We start from the raw sequence: 11700 nt of genomic DNA on the forward strand, positions 1-11700 counted from the left end.
CTTGATCCTGACATAATCTGAACCATATACCAAGGATAATTGATCCATAAGTCTCGTAAGGATAACATATCCTCAGCACAATATATCTGTGCCCTAACAATCTTTATTCAGCCTTCCATCCAATCAATTGTCATATTAAATTGGTTCCGATGTTAGAGTTAGTCTTGCCTACTCACTCTTCTATGTTTAATAGGTCGGATCCCTAAACGTCAAAGACCTCTTATCTACATGGTTTTATGTTTCATTTGGGTAGATAATCTTCAGAAAAAGATGCACGTTCCATAGTAAAGACAACTTAAGAAATCAAGCTCATGTCGCTTAACTTGATTATTAATAATAGGTCTAAATTAATCTCTTAAATTGTATATGATGGTGTCAACCCCTATTCTTTTCCTAACACTATGTGTTGCAAGCTAACAAAAAAGTGTATAACGTCACATAGACAGTGAGTTTTAACTAACACACCATTTAACTATCATGTTATGTGTTAACTAAAATTAAATAAAATAAAGAAAAAAAATGAAAAATGAAAAACAAAATGGTTAGTGGGTGGACCCCACAAAATAGGAGAAATGACTTGTTATTTTCTAACACAGTGGCGCCCCTCCTGCATAGCGTCCTTTCCAAAACCTCAACGTGGTATACAAGTCGTTATCATTACGTGATTGCTTGATAACGCCCTCAAACAATCCATAATGCATAGTGTAGTTGTTTCTTGGTAAAACACAAGTTCCTTAGAAAATATTATAATTTTGATATAAGAAATATAAAACGTAGTTATTACATCGAAACAGAAGGTAAACTGGCAACAAGTTGTGCCGTTACCTTCTTTTGAATTGCAAAACCCGATCATTTAAAAACTACATCGGTTGATCTTTGAGTCATAACATTACTATGCATGATCCATTTGTCACACCCCGACTCAAGGCCTAGAAGTGTGACCACAATTGGTACATATTTTGTAAATATATCAGAGTTGTGGGTTTGTTTAAGAGAAAGTCTTTGTTTATAATAAAAATATTCATAAGCTTTTCAGATAATAATTACCCGAATGTTTGTTTTACAAATTCTTGTTTGATCTCTTTAAAATATTAAAACTGAGCCATATTCATATGGCGAGCGTCTAACTCCATGAGTGACTCTAATTCCTTGCTACCTGTGCTAAATTGTTTTCCCTGAAATTTGTGGAAAAAATAAATCAGTGATATGCTGGTGAATCGTTGAATCTAAAAACATTTAGTAAATCTTTACTGTAATAATACATATATAGTTTTCTTTACAAGCTCAGCGAAGATATCTTCTATTTCCGGTAGTTGTACCACTTCCCTACACACACAAAACTTCTTCGAGTCATGTAGCCCCTGTTGGAGAACCGGTTATGCCTGTTAGCCCACAGCCACGTAGCCTTAGCATGAATAGGCTAGACAGATATGTTTGATCAAAACACATGTGTAATCGGTCTGAGTTGCTTTTATTTTCTATCTTGTATTATAACATTTTAGAGATCACGTAATTTAATGTAAACGTTTGACTGACTCTATAAGACAAACAACACGTCCATCTTATAGAGTAATCAAATTTTGACCGTTTGTAAAGGTTTAACGTATTCACGTTATATAAAAAGATTGAACGTAGTCACCTGTGATTGTCTGTTCGGAATGATGTGGTGATCTCGTTTGAAAACCTTTGTGAATGACTGTTGATTGACCTATAAATTAGTAGTTTACATAAGTATATGGATCATCACTTGATCCGGCTACAAACATTTAGTCTGGTTTTGCTAGCTTTAAACCTTGATATATTATCTGTATGAATAAATTATTTAGACCTGTAGTCTTTCGGCTTATTTATCAATCATGTGTTGAGTTTCTTCTTCATGAAGAAAAATCTATAATAAGTTTCTTCTTCAAGAAGAAACGTTCATTGAATACTATATTTGTATGTAAAATCTTATGTTTCGTAATCATGAAGAAACAATATTTTAACTATATTCCATGTATATAAAATGTTAGGTTTCTTAATCATGAAGAAACTATATTTTGACTATACCCCGATGTATGTAAAATTTTGTGTTTCTTAATTATAAAGAAATATTATTTTAACTATAACTTTAGACTTTGGCATGTATAAAGCTTATGTATACGTGAATATGATCAAGGTTTTGGGTTATACCTCTAACTATGGTCTAAGCCATATAATATAATAATATAGTAATAACTTAGGCAGAACCCCCACCATACACAGGTATTTGGAGTTTATATGTCGAAGCTCGAACGAGCAATACTTCTACTCTATGTCGCATATTGAGTTTAAATTGTTGGAACCTCAGAGCTTGGCACGCATTATGATAATCGGCACGCAAAAACGAGGTTATGTGAAAATGAAGGTGTTTTGGTGGGTAGAGGGATATGTCGTGAAACCCCCCCCCCCCCCTTTTATAGCCAAAATTGGGTTCCATCGTGTATCGTGATGGACCCTTTTCTTAGGTTGTCGCGTATCGCGATGTTAGAAAATTGATGCGTGTCATGCTAACTCAACCCTAGTTTTTGCCACGTGTACCTCGGTGCGACACGTGTTGCAGAGTCACAATGGTTCATCGCGTATCGCGATGGCCTTATTTCGGGCTCATCACGTAGCGCGACGGGTTCCTGGATTCAAATTTTCACTTTTGATCCCTTGTCTTTCGTAGCTTGTCATTTCTGGGTCTAACTCCCATTGTACAAAAATACTAAGGTGGCTCGCGGCGATGCGGGCGTGCGAAGGGCAAAGTGCGCCATAAAAGCGCCCATCGCTCGTGCCCATGCGTGTCAGGTGCTTCGGAATCTTGGCATATAAAAATATTACTATGGAAACTCTTTACCTTATAAAGAGCTCGCAGGTTTTATAATTTACCAATGTTGGAGAGGGAGAAGTTTTCTCTTTTCTATACATACCCATGTGGAATGTTTCCACTTTCTTCTTCCTTCCAATGTGGGATGAACCTATAATTCTCGATCATTTCTTCAATTTGGGATGCTTCATCCTTTACATTTATATCTTCCATTACTTATAAGAAATTTTAGGTCTCTCATTTTTACTAAGTTGTCAAATTGGAGCCGAAATTTTGAGGATGTTACACCTTTGAACTCAACTAAGTAACTCCACAACTTCAGGCGTGAGAAAACCAAAAGTGTCTAAAAGCAAAATGTAAAAAATACATGTTGGTTGTCAAGATACGTCTTTTCATGTTAAGTCACCTTGCATGAATAAGCATTTAAAGCAGTTTGACCATCTATGAAACCACTACTCCCTAGACCCACTAGATGGGAAACCCATGTTAGACACATACACACATGTTTTCCTCCTATCCATCCAAACACCAAAATGCCTGTCGGTCGAATAGATAGTCTTCCATCCAGCGGGTCAGTCAAGAAATTTGCAGGCACTTCTTTCTTAATAGAAATTTTGGCCCGCCTAATATGTCAAAGAGCACATCCCAACTAGACCGTGTAGGTACTTGAACCCCGGGAGCCATTTACAATGTACCGCGTGCTCCCCATACGAGTCTAAGCACACCTTGTGACAGACATTGCATATCTCATCAACCGGTAAAAGAGGAATCATAAGGCGAAATTAAGGATAGTATGATACCACACTAGAGACATATATTGGCCTAACCCATCTATATGATAACAAGAAGAAAATATTGAGTATGTGGTGCTCGTAGAAGAAAATTGATATATATATATACGATTTAACCCCTCACTTGTGGCCTAGTGGTAGGAGGCTTGAGTTCTTCAATAGAGACTCAAGTTCGATCCCCATTTGTGGCATTTCGGGTGGATAACGACAATGAATGATTTGAGCTAGATTTTGCGAGATTATCAATTTAAATCCCGAGCCCACCCGGGGTTTAGTGCCACAGCGTGTTACGCCATAGAGTTTTGTTCTTATGATGGCACAACGGCTGTCAAGTAGCAGCCAATGGCGTGATTCCTGGGGGAACGTCCAAGCAAACTCTAAACCAGCTTGAGCCCAATTAAAACAACATAGTCTGACCAAAGTGAAACAACATGTCTCTCCAAATTAAAAGGCAGGATGAGCTGATACAAAAAAAAATATACAAAAAAATGTAGTCGTTCTAAACAAATTTATATGGTTCCGGTTATCCACACACCCTTTAACTTATCCACACACCCTTGGAATCCATACGATCGTCTGGCTCTTATACGATTGTATAAGACTGCAGCTTTTGTCAGCTTCTCGCGGTCTTTGTCTGCTGTCCAGGAACAATCCATACGATAGTATGGAAACTATACGATCGTATAACTTGTTTTTTTTTTTTAACAATCTGCAACTTTTGTATGAACTTTGGATTTTTGAGTTTTTTAAACAACCAACAACTATACGATCTTTTTTAGGACATGTGAGTTTTGAGAAAGGGTATAGCTTTGGGTAAATGCATGTGTTAACTACCCATTTATTATTCAGAATTTAGATATAGTACTAATAGCTACAATAATATTTTGCCATAGAAAGTCTTGGAAAATAGGGTTGGGCAAACTTGTTCAACAAGTGAATTTTCAAGAAGTTCATACACAATATTCTTAGTTTAGCTTTCTTGATATGATAAATAAATAGAACAATAATAAGATACAAAGAAACAAAAGAAAATACCAAATAACATCGATCATAACTAAATTGCAAAGAAACATCCCTAATACATTACAAAGAAATATCCCAAAAGATAATACTGTGTCGTATCAAATAACAAACTGAATATTATATCACGTCGGGATATTGTATCGTGTCGTTGCGTAACACGAGAGTAAGTACTTACGGGATATTATATCATATTTAATGTAACATTCATGTCCATGTATCATCATGTTTTGTTTTTAACATACACGGCTAACTCAATCAATTTTGGTTTTTGTTTTTTGTTCCATACGATCGTATGGGAGTCATACCAGTCATACTCCGTACACTGAGCGTGCAAGTGTACTTTGTTGTACTTTTTTTCCATACGATCGTATAGCTTATATATGATCGTATATAGGGGGTGTGAGTTTTTAAGAATGATGTATGGATATCATGACCCATTTATATTTATGATTTGAATTTTGACATGCGTTGCTGAGGAATCTTACCTTTTTTAAGTTTATCCTACTTTTGGCCCATTACATGATACTCTTCAACTGTTCTAGAAGACAGAGAAAACATGCAAGCAACGGTACGCTTCTTGCTAAAAGAGACCTACGCATGCCACAAATATTAAAAGATAAGATTATATGATGTAACTTAGCATATCAAATTTGAAATATAATATATATGGAAAGTGAGTTTACACTTTACAAACGTGTTTTTAGTTTAGACTAAATTATGGAATATTGATTTAATATTTGAAATTGCATTTGAATTTTATTTATAATTTTCGAATTTAGTCTGTTGTAACATTGTAACACCTTTACTTTATAACGTCACAAATAAATCTTATACTAATAATAAATAAATTCTTCCCCTCTCTCTCCTTTCTCTTTGTCTATCGAAAAAGATGACGGGTTTGTGTTTAATGTTGGTGACTTAATTGATGCAGTTTTTGATTGGTTTTGAAAGAGGAATACGAGGATAAACAACGAGAGTTAGGGCTGAGCACGTTTCGGTTCGGTTCAGTTATTTGGCAAAACCGAATCCAAAGTCATCGGTTTTTATGATAATACAAACCGTTCGGTTAATCAAAAAACACTAAAAGTTTAGTCACAATCTTCATTCATTATATTGTTCATCTTCAAAGTTTAGTCTTAGTCTTCATCACCATCAATTGATTCGGTTCGGTTTTTTTTCGGTTTCATAAAAATGGAAAACCGAAACCGAAAATTTGGTTTTTCAAAAAAACAAAATTTAAGCATCGGTTAATACTTCCGTTCAATTTTACCAGTTCAGTTTTTTCAGTTAATTCGGTTTCGATTCGGTTAATTTTGTTTTCTGCTCACCCCTAGAGAGTGATCAAATGCTTTACCAGGGTATATTTATGTTGATATTTAAAACATGATCATTTATTGTGTAATTTAGTATAACAAATTATATATGCGTGATATTTAATATCTAACAGGTTACTATAGTATTTTCATAAGCAGCGCTACGTTAACAATTTTAAACAATTAAGTAATTAACTATAAGTCTATAATCATGCATATTCATCTCTCGTTTTATTACAATAACCGAAATACTATAAAAAGATATATACGTACTCTTTTTGTATCATTTTTTTGATGCGTTTAACTCAATATCAAATCCTGATTCATCTTCGGTATCTTGGGTCTTTTCCTTATATTTATATTGAGATGCAACCAAAAGATAATACCCCAAGTTCAACACCCACATTACAGCAATCACATAATAAAAGTAATCAACTCTACGGCGATTAATATCCGCGGTTAGCCAATCGGGCCGCCCATGTTTTCCGGTCACCTTATGCACCGTAGTAACCAATGCACTACTCACATAATTTGCACCCCCTATGGTCACAAAGAACATTGCATTACCCACACTCTTCATATTATCCGGGAACTCCTTGTAATATAATTCAAGCTGACCGAGAATGGCAAACGCCTCGGAAAATGCCATCAAGATAAGTTGTGGTGCGAGCCACATGACCGATAAGGGCCGGTTATGGTAAGTAGCCGAGTCACGTCTCTTTTTTTCAACCAATGCAGCAACTACCATCGATACTATGGAAAAAACGATGCCAATACCGACACGTTGGAGGAGTGTTATCCCGCTTTCTATTTTTGTGATTTTTCTGAGAGACGGGACGATGATCCGGTCATAGAACGGGAGCCAAATCCCAATGGTGATCATGGATATGACACCTATCGAGCCGGCCGGTATCTGAAAATGTGGACCGAGGTGACGGTCCATTTTTAAGGCTTGTGACACGGTGAAAGTTCCTTGTTGGATTAGTGTTACAAAACAAAGAACACCCGAAAGTAATATGGGAATAACTTTGATTAGGCATTTTACTTCTTCAACTTGTTGCATACTTGTCGCCCTGCTTGCGGTGCGCGCATATAATGTATATATGTGTGAACCCTCGGGTGGGCAAAAGTAAAATTGCACTAATTTTAACGTTATTTTACTAATCTCGTGAAAATAACGTTAAAAGTGGCAGAAGGTTAATCAGGCATCATGTGGTGGCGTTGATAGCCGAAAGACAATGGTACATGCACCAATCAGCCGGTGTCCCGATGATTGAGTGCTATGTGCCTTATGTCCAAGGCTTGATGCAAAACTACTATCGAGCCGGGGGTCTCATCGGAAGCAGCCTCTCTATCCCTATGGGGTAGGGGTAAGGCTGTCTACATCTTACCCTCCTCAAACCCTACCATAGCTTGGCTATTGGTGGGATATACTGAGTACGATGATGATGATGATGAACTTGTTGCATACTTGCCAAGTTCCAAGGATTTACTCGAGATCCGTCATGAGGGTTTACTTCACCATCCATTATTATAGCTGCCTTGTTGAAGAACCTAGAGCGAAATTGAAATAAATAAACATGAGCTAGCTAGCTAGGTAAACATATGAATATTAGTTATAATAAAATAATATGGAGTAAGCAAGCACATTTAATTTGAGTTTAAACACATTACCTTAACCTATTAGTTAGAGGCAATTTTGGGAATTCATATGTTCCTAATTTAGTACCAGGTGGATCATATAGCATCCCTCTAGCCATTGCCTTTTCGAGCTCGAGGTTACGTTTCTTGTAAGCCGCGACAAGCGTTTGCGCGACCCCTGAGAAAATACTACCTCCGGGTTTGACGTAAATGTACATTTTAGTGCCCACAAAGAACAACACAATAGAGCATGCCATGAGCGCGGTTGGGATACTGAACCCCAAGACCCAACTCACCGAGTCTTGAATGTAGACCACAAGGGTCATGGATATGAGCACAATGATGGTGAAGGTCGTGTAATACCAATTGAAGAAGCTAGTGATGCCTTTCCTACCTTCATTGGTGGTTGGGTCAAACTGGTCAACACCAAAAGGCAGACTACATGGTCTTATCTCACCGGTTCCAATGGACAAGAACCCAAGGGCTAAGACTAAGATGCCATGTTGTTTAGTGGTCGGACCTTGACATTGGTTGAGTATGGCTTGTTGGCGCGGACATGATGGTGGATGCAACGTTGGTAATGCCACTATTAAGGTCATGATCATCATTCCCTGTATAAATATAAAAGTTACATATATTATGTTAGCAAGATATATACTGAGGTAATCTAAATGATTTATGTTATTTTTATTTTTTATTTTTATATAATATAACTATAAATAGAATTAGAGATGCTATTTATAGTTATCTAACTTATCTGATCTTTTAACTTATATGTGAAGGGCATAGGGCCGACCATGTTATCATGTTCAGTATCACATGTTAATTGAAACATAGTTTAATGATTTTTAACTTGTCGTGTCGTATTGTGGTTTTCAATTGATTTTCTGGCTGTATTAATATGATAATAATGGAATTAATCTTTTTTTATTTTTATTTTTTTTAAAACGGCTAAAACTAGAAAGTGACCCAAACAGAAACACCATGAGGGTATGAGTTGCTCAATGAAGAAAAATCGAGATCTCTGTTATCTCCGGTTCTACCATGAGGGTAACCGGGTTTTGCCACCCGTGGGCATTCGGGCTGGTGGGTTTACCCGGAACTGGAGATAACGCTGAGGTGTTTAAGGGTTCTGTACATCAAGATTGGGCCAGTTGGTGGTGATCTTTTGCTATTAGATCACCCATACGAATTATCTTAAAAATTATTTATTTGTTGACCGTTAAAAAAATGTATATGTATATGCGCGCACAAGTGTGTACGGGTGATGCTAAATTAAAATCGTTAAATAGTTAGGGAGTAAGTAGATTACTTTCTAGTCAGTGCGGTGGTGTAAATGATTAGAACATATATGCACTAACAAGTTAGGTACTAGCCGCTAAAAAAATATAAAGAAAAAAAAAAGGAATAGCTCACCCAAAAAATTAAACAACTAAGAAGTAACACCTTAGACTTAGATAACATTATATCCGTGTGTTATTTATGATGGTGGTAGATGAGTCTGTATAAGAAGGTATTTTTTCATCTTATTCGAATCTCACATCGCCCATTAACAAAAGATATGTTGGCCTCAAAACCCAGGTATTAAGGCATTTTGGATGTAGCTGGGAGAAGAGATTTAGAGCTAGCCAACTTTGATCGTCTTAGACTAGTATTGAAATGAGTGAGATATTTTTATATGAATTATTAAACGAGTGACGAAAATGAACCGTGACAAATATGGGTTTATGAAAGTTCACGTGTTACATTTTAATATATAAAAATATTATTTGTCAAAGGAGATTAGTAGGTATGTGATTGCCAATACATGTCCAGTAATTTAATCATTAGTTTTATTATACAGATTTTAAGAGTCCCTGGATTTTTTTTTATATATAACTTCTTGCACCAGATAAACATAAAATAAAAAACCAGCAAAAGTCTCCCTTACTTTAACCGTTAATGACATCCATGGCCTTGAAGGGTCCAACAAAATCATTTACACCTTTTGGACATATAGTGGATGACCAAGCTAAACCTTTCTCTTTATTTTTTACTTATTAAGGACAAATTCATATAATCATTCAACCAATCATGATAGACATGACATCATGCATATTTTTCGTACGTGATATATAATATTATAATATGCTAACTCGATAACACATGTATGATCAAATCAATAAATTAATTATGCATGTATAAAAAATTGTTATAACGTTTAATAAAATAACTAGAAATTTATTAAATGATTAGGGATAGCTCAATACCGGTACTAAAATTAACAAAATATGGGTACCGAAACTGAAAATACTTGGTACGGTACTGGTAGAAATCTGCTTTGGTATCGTTACCGAACGCAAAAATTCAGAATAATACCGATACTGTACTGATTTCAAAACCTCAAAAATCAAAAAGTCATAACCAAATTGGAAACGACGATACCCAATTCAATATCAATATCTGATACCATTTGTTCATCCCTATAATTTTATAAGACTGTTGATGTTTGATTACTTGTTTGTTATAGTTAAGATGAAGACGACCAGACGAGTACTGTATGCTCAATAAATTCAGTTAAAATGACAGCAGACCAATAAATATATGTATATGTCTCTTTAATGTTTAAACAATCATTAAGCCCCACCAATTTGGTAGTAGACAATTATCGACATAAATAACGTGAACTATTGGACTTGATATAACAAGCGTATAAAATTACTACAAATGAAATTGGAATATTACCATTAGTTGTAAAAAGACATATTGCTCATGATGGAAGCAAATTTGATGAAAATTACCGTAAGAGTAGCGAAGGAGGAGAAGGCGATGACCCAGAACTTGCCAACTGAAGAGGTAGGTCCCAGCAGAGCCCAGTTGGACCCGCAAGACTCACCTTGAACAGGGACGTCTGCGCAACGACCAACTGCTCCCGCAGGACCCACCATGCTCAGAGAAAACCTTACGCGCAGTACGCCAGCTGTACCCGCAGGGAAAGCCTCCCAATGGTGAAGTACCCCGCCTGTTCCCGCAGTTGCGGATACAAGCCATCAGGGAAGGCTACCCCGCACTAACAGCAAGGCTACACGCACAAGGCACTAGCTACTTCAGTAGTCACATGAAGGAATGAGCAAGGCGGGAATACTCCCGCCTAAATGAGCCAGTCCGTATGCTTTTGGAAGATCTTTTGTACTATACCTACTAAGGTATGGGCAGAACAGACGATCTGACCAGAACAGCCCATGAACCAATCACAGGGTGACAGCTCACCGACAACAGTACGAGGAGGAGCACCCTCTAGTACTGTTTGTCATTATTAGCCGCTGCCTACTCACCAACCCTTACTATGGGACGTGCGCAGCCTACAGTTGGTGGAACAGTGCATAGCCGGCAGTAAAGGAACAGTGTACAGCCGACCTTGTTACTGTCGGCCGTAGTCTATCCACCAACCAGCATGGCCTGTGCGTAGTCCACTGTTGGTGGAACAGGAATACTATTCAGCCGGCTGTACCTTCTAGGAAACCTACCTTCGGCTATAAATACTCCAACACCTTGGAATGGTAAGGACATCATATGATATCCCATTCTTATCTAGCAATCTCTTAATATCCACTTATATTCAGAGCAATCTAGTCTGATTCTCACGCCGGAGGGTGGTCACAAGGAGGAACCCCCCCTTCTCAGTGACGAGCTTACGGTGTCTGTTTTGCAGGTCACCTGAAGAACAACCTTCTCTGCTAGACCTCATCCTCATGGGAAACATTACTTAACCCCCAGATTATCCATAATCTGCCCCGGGTCACTTAGTGTTTCTTCATTGGCGCCATCCGTGCATAAAAGCTAGAACTAATTCTTAGTTTTTTCAAAATTTCTGAAGAAATGGTTAACGTTACTCCGGTCCCAAGGCCAGTAAGCGACCAAGAAACCCCGGTAACCACAACCCCAGCAACTGGGGGGAACACCGGCGGTTATACAAATCTTACGAACACTACCCCGGTTACCCAAGCCGGGGCAAGTGCAGTAAATATTCCACTGGGGTTCACTGATGCCCAGTTGGAGAAACGAACGAGGGTCCCTCGCCAAACACTAGATCAAGTTAAGGCGTGGGCCGAAGCACGTCAGA

General features: G+C 37.4%; 1 long non-coding RNA gene and 1 pseudogene across 1 annotated transcript; both read right to left on the reverse strand.

The window, feature by feature from the left end:
• Nucleotides 1–6240: 6240 nt before the first annotated feature.
• LOC143620606 (protein NRT1/ PTR FAMILY 2.13 pseudogene) lies at nucleotides 6241–6900 on the reverse strand (annotated as a pseudogene).
• Nucleotides 6901–7431: 531 nt separating this feature from the next.
• LOC143620585 (uncharacterized) lies at nucleotides 7432–10426 on the reverse strand. Its single transcript, XR_013151359.1, has 3 exons — nucleotides 10379–10426; nucleotides 7632–8209; nucleotides 7432–7511 (listed from the first exon to the last, which is right to left on the reverse strand). It is a non-coding gene; the product is annotated as an uncharacterized LOC143620585 (long non-coding RNA).
• Nucleotides 10427–11700: the final 1274 nt, after the last annotated feature.

The sequence above is a fragment of the Bidens hawaiensis genome, unplaced genomic scaffold, assembly GCF_021521415.1.
Source record: "Bidens hawaiensis isolate Kalapana, Puna unplaced genomic scaffold, B.hawaiensis_p1.1 tig00002617_1, whole genome shotgun sequence".
NCBI lineage: Eukaryota > Viridiplantae > Streptophyta > Magnoliopsida > Asterales > Asteraceae > Bidens > Bidens hawaiensis.